Below are 6,233 nucleotides of genomic sequence, written 5' to 3' on the forward strand. Positions count from 1 at the left end.
AATTTAGGTACTCAGTGTCTTTGGATACGTCCTTGCATAGTAAATGACATACTTGATTACCCTGTGATCTAATAGCATGCCTTCTGCCTCTGTCTGTGGACCTGTGGCAAGCACGTGACCTAATTCTAGGATGCAATAGAAGGTTAAAAACACAGGCTAAAAGAAACACCTAAAAGACTCAAAAAAGCCTATAAAAGTATTACATCCCTTAGTTCTCTGAAGCAGAATACTGAGTATTCAGTCTTTGAGGGAGCAGTTGCTTATATTGCAGCATATATAAGCCACTTCATTACTGGAGTGCTCTGGCTCAAGTTTAAAAAAATGTTATCCAGATTTTGACTTCTCATTACAATTCAAGAGAGAAAAAAATTCCAATCTCTAAAAAAAATCTTGACAGTGAAACTAAAGTACTTCCTGGCCAAATCCACTGCACAATGCTCTTCTTCTTTCGCCTGTGGAAAAGAAATCACAACAACTGAAATTATACCAAATGAAATGTTCAACTCTTTTTATTTCTGGGGTTTTTTTTTTTTCCATTTTTAAATGAGGTTACGTCTCCAGGAATAAAATATGTCTGTGCAGGCTGCCCTTCCTCTGTGTGTAGACTCACTTTGCTGAGTCAGTTCGTGCTTGCACTGACCACCCGGCTGTGCTGAGGGGATGGATGATCCTTCAGGGCAGAAAGTGCAGAGAGTGGCCTGTGCCGTGTACAAATTTCTGCCTACCTAGAGAATTGCAACCCCCCTTTTTACTGGATGTAGCTCAGTTCCTTCAACTGTGAAATCTAATTTCTCCCTGAAAGAAAACAAAATGCCATGTGGAATTAGCTGTAAACATTTGTTCCATATGATTTGAAGAGACATGAAAGATCTAAGGATCTTTGATTATTTTTCCACGCTTGAAACTGTGCTTGTACCGAGAGTTGTTGCATTTTCTTTGCTTTCTGTAACACAGGGACAAATAAAAAAGGTTTGTTACTCCAACAGATCTTAGAAACAGGACTTGGAAACTTCCCCATGTTTCAGAAAGAGGGCTGTTGTGAGACAGTTCTATTGAGTTCATTGAATCATAGAATATCCTGAGTTGGAACTGATACACAACAATCATCAAGTTCAACTCCTGGGAACAAGCAAAAGGGGCTAGGACATCCTGGAGGCTAGAGGTACTATCTCTAGCATTCTCTAGCTGCTGCTTCTGTTTCCTTCTGTAGTTTGGATGTGGTGGTCACAATAAGCATTTTCTAATGGCAGGTTGTAATGCAGGGTACTCTGGCTCCTTCCCTCCTGGTAACCTTTTTCTTCAGGAGACTGAGCAGATGGAAAACTAAGATGGGAAAGGAGAGCAGTTATGACAGGAGAAGCTTGGAGAAGAACCTGGCTAATTTATGGTGGCTGAGGAAATAGCCATGTCAAAAGCATGATTCTTCACTCAGCTCAAAATGCTGGCAAGGTGGAGTTCCTGACTCTGAAAGACACAGAAACATGTCCTCCACCCAGATGAAGTAAACAAACTCGTTGGGAAGTGCTTGTCATTGTGGCTTGGCTCTATATCCTCAACAACATGAGGCAGCAAGGGTAGTCTGGGGAGGGTGTGTGTGTGGTTGTAGAGGGACCAAGGCAGGATGGTGGGGTGTGGTGGGCTAGGGCAGAGCAGGGATAGTGACAGCCCTGGTGGAGAAGTCTGGACAGCAGGGAGCAGTGTAGGGTGGGGAAGATGGGAGAGAAGACGAGCTAGTTACAGGAGCAGCTGTCTACAGCAGGCAGGGGCTGTGGGTGGGGGTAAAGGCAGGGCCATGGGCATCTGGTGGGCAAGTAACACAGTCCTGGGTTAGGCAACTGGCTGGGCAGAAGTGGGGGTCAAAGCAGGCAGGAGAGGCATCAAGCAAAGGGCACTTGTCAGTCAGGACAAGCTGTTGCAGAACTAGAATACTCTCATTCTGCTAAGTGGGCATCGTTGAGGAAAAAGACTCCACAATCTCCCTCCACCCCTGCCCCTCAGGCAGGCCTACTGGTGTGAGGACCCCTCAGCAAGCTGTGTTGGCATTCCCTGTACTAAATATGGCCAAAGACCACTTCATTTCATAGAAATACCCTCTATTTTTACTATACCTTTTATCATTAATGCCTTTTACAGGCATTCTTCCATGCAAGTTCAGAGAGATGTTTTTCCTTCATTTCGGGTGAACTATTTCAGCTCAGTGAGCTGTTCATTCAGAGCTCTGAAACAACACAGAATTTGGAATAATACAAATTTTCTTTCCAGTTTCAAATAAAGTAGATGTAGAGGGCAAGAGCTACTAATTGTATAACTTTCAAGTCGTGGATAGACATGCAAAACCAATCATCTCTACTTACTTACAAATTCTATTAGCCTTCCTGGTGAGCCATAAAATTTAAGTTTGAATGTTTTGATAAACTGACCTTTTTACAATCCACCACACTCAAAATACAATTTAGTTAATTAAACAAGTTGCAAAGCACTATCTTGGTGTTTATAATTTATGATTAAGGTGATTCTAACTCAGTGCATAAAAAGCTATCTGAAATGAGACAAGCAATCTATTTTAATATGACAAAATGTAAACATAAAAAGTTCAAATGCATTTCCATCAAACCATAGTATTTAAATCTCGATATTTATAATGCATCCTTTTGCTATTCATTTTAAGAAGTCATATTTAGGCTAAGGGATGGAACAGTTTTCTGACCCTGCTGTAATGGAAACCAGTGAAGGAGACAACTGCAGGACACATGGAAAATGTAATAATTCTAATCTTTTCTGTCTTCTAATTTTAGAACCTAATTTTAAATGGTGCTTTAAATTATCCTGCATTTCAGCCCTTGCTTTTCAGTCAAAAGGGCATTGTGTATCTTTCCTCACATTACAAGACGTGCAAAATTATACTTACTATTTTGTACATTAAATGGCAGTCTAATTTCACTCCATACAGCAAATTTATGTTCCCCCACTTCCCCTGAAGCTCTCTCGTTCCATCAATCTTTTTTCTGTGCCATTAAAAAACTGCTGAGGGACAGAACTTTATGTATACAGGATAAAAAACCAAAACTACTTTTTTGGGGCACGTCACAATAATTAATTGTTTATAAAGGGGATATTAGTGGAATCTAGACTCAAATCCCTTAAAATATGATCACCAAAGTGTGTTTAAACATGGATTTCATTTACCATGGTTTAGGATTAGCCATTTGTTTTCTATGTACCAGCTAACTTCTATGCGAAGTGGGATATTATTCCATAGGGTGACAAATTGCAATCCTACTTGTTCATGTCGTGATGCAGCTGCCCACAGATGGACCTATACTTTGAGCAAGAGGTTGAATTCAATGACTCCTAAAAGTGTCTTTCAAAACTAGACTATTCTGTGCCTGGTTTTGATTGTTGCCAACATTATGCAAACATTATGCAGGAATAGGTGAAAGTCTGTTTTCTTATTTGAAGATCTCATCAGCCCTGCACATGGTGGCATAAAGCTGCAGCTGAGGTCCAGACCTCTCCTACAGACATTTTAGGAAGCAAGTCCATGTTACTGTCATTTGAGCACTACTTTACTGTTTCTGTGACCTGAGTTCCCTCTGAAAGAAGTATGGACTTAATATATGTAAATTGCATAATCTGTAATCCTGATAATGTCTTTAGATCACTGAGGTTTCATAGTATTTTTTAAGCAGTCACTTACTTAGACAAGTAAAGTTAACAATGTAAATTATATACATTTGTAATATATATATCAGGAAAGAAATAATTTCTTCATATTATTGCCAAGCAATCAAAGTATCTGTCAGGTATCAAATGACTGTAAGATTAAAAACAAAGATAGATTTAAGGCTTATTTTTTTTTTATCACCTTCGGATCTCTTTAAATATTTTTACACAAACTTGAAAGCTAGTTTTAGCATAATGAGAACTGGTTATTTTCACATACTTACCTGCTGGCTGGCAGTGACACAGCTCTGTGGCCAAGGCCCTGGAGTTCCTGGTGGGCAGCAATGAATATGACTTGAGGGGAGGGGAGGGAAGGAGAGGGGAGGGATGGAGAGGGGAGGGGAGGTTTTGGGGAAACTAGTTCCATTCTTCATATATGAAATTAATCAGATATTAAATATTAAAAGTTATTCCTAGGGAAGGTGGAGGCAGTCTTCAAAAAGATGCAGAACGACAGAGCAAGAGGCAACAGAGAAGTTGCCTCAGAAATTCTGTCAGTATTAAGGAAAAAATACTTTACTGCCTGAAGAATTATTAATGAAGTTCTCCAGTGTCATGCTGGATTCTGCTTTACTGGAAACAGCCAGGATACGTGCAGAGCTATTCTTTCTCGCAGGAGCTGGGACTCGGGAGGTGCCTCCCAGCCAGACTGTGTTTCTCAGGAGAGCCAGAAGGTGGCACGGCTCAACAGCAGGAACAGTCCGCAGGCTGCACGAAGGGCTGTTATGTACTGGAATAAATGCTGGAAAAACATGTTGATTTAGGGAAAAGGGGCTCAGTAAGAACCAATTCTAGTTCAGAGAGGGTTACTCAGCATAATTTATGAAAAGAGTTTATTTTTTGGATAATTTTGTATTAAGAGTGTGTCCTGTGCCCGTGTGCCCAAGCCAGGTAACACCACCCTGTTCTGGTAGCCCTTCCTGGCACAGAGTTACCCTGCAGCTTAGTGGTGTTTTCCCCAGCTTTCCTCTTCTGACAGGAAGGCTATTTGACCAGTTAAGGAGCACCTTAACAGCACCTGTAAGTGCTTTATAGGTAGGCAGTTTCAGCATATTGTGTAATGCATATGTTGAACGAATGAAAAACGTGACCTTCCAACACAGCAGGGACACTAAAGGCAGTTGCATCACTGGTGACCAACAGAACCAGAGGAGTACTGTACTCTGACAGAAGCCATGAATATATCAAAACCAATGTAACAAAATAGACTATTTCTGTCGATGTAAAAGAATTCTGGTTGAGTAATATTTGCCTTAGTAAACAGAAGTGGATGAAAAAAAGTGAGGGATCACAATGTACCATGTTCAGGTACATCCTGAATGTTGGAGCTGGAAGGTTTTCCCAAGATCTTGTCAGCTTGTGTGTATGCATTACCTTAATCTCAGGAGGAGCTCAAGGAAATGAGCAGTCATGTAATGTAAACGGTTTTTATAAGCTGATGACTACTTGCACCTGAAGGCTTTGGGATTACTGTCAGTTTAAAAATCTTAGCTGAGTGCTTGGAGTAAAAGCTGATTAATCTTTTTAGTGTTGGATTTATAGTATTGAAATGCCATTGCTCCAAATTACAGGACAAAGAGGCAGGTCCAAACGGAACAGTTTGAAGATTCTTAATATGATGAAGTAGAATATATTTGTATGAATGTTTAAGGGGAACAATCTGAACTGTCAGAAGTGGTATTTGATGGATTAATGGTGGCAATGGGGTAAATTTGATGAAACTTGTTTAAAAAAAATTCAGAAAAAAATTTCAAAGGACTTAGTGTTTGCCCTGGAAGCCCACAGGGGTCAGAATACTAATTTTGAAGAGTGGGAGGAAAAAGAGCACCTTTCCTTAAGTTACTTCTTAGCCACTTTTGGGAGAGATTTTGAAACATGGTCCTGTGGAGCTTGTTTTGCTGTAGGCTGCAGAGAATTCAGGGTGGTTTCTTCTGGTCTTTGAAACTGCTTCTCTGAAATATGTACTGGATTAAGAGATGAAACCAAAACCTCTCCAAAGAATTAGTTTATTACTACTACATTGCCAGTCTTTCTCACTGGCCAGTAGTTGTCTGGGTACTGGAACTGGTGGAAAAGGATGAATGTAATGGGTCTCCCCATTTGCTTGGAGTAGGCAACAAAGCTTTAGTTCAAACTTTTACTCACAGTGAGGCAGAGAAAGTGAGTGAGATGCACTCCTCTGTAAAGGTGCCAAGACTGTGCTATGGGAGGACATCAGAGAGATTTCAGGGCTGTTTCTATGTCCACATGAGTTTAGCCTTGTATAAAATGCCCACAATGACTAGCTGACAAGGACTGTGTCCGGGTTTTTTAATGTTACTTTTGCCAAAATCACTATTTTTAAAGTTTTGCATTAACAGAAATGGATTTTTGTTTTTGTTTAGCCACAAAACTGGGGATCTTGCATCTTGGAAACACCATAACTGAATTCATGTGGTGCTTCTCAGCAAAAGTAATTAGCTTACGAATAGTGAGGTTCTGATATAACTACATTGCTGCTTGTTCTGGAG

The sequence above is a fragment of the Manacus candei genome, unplaced genomic scaffold, assembly GCF_025592945.1.
Source record: "Manacus candei isolate 608988 ecotype Guabito, Panama unplaced genomic scaffold, ASM2559294v1 h1tg000041l, whole genome shotgun sequence".
Classification (NCBI taxonomy): Eukaryota; Metazoa; Chordata; class Aves; order Passeriformes; family Pipridae; genus Manacus; species Manacus candei.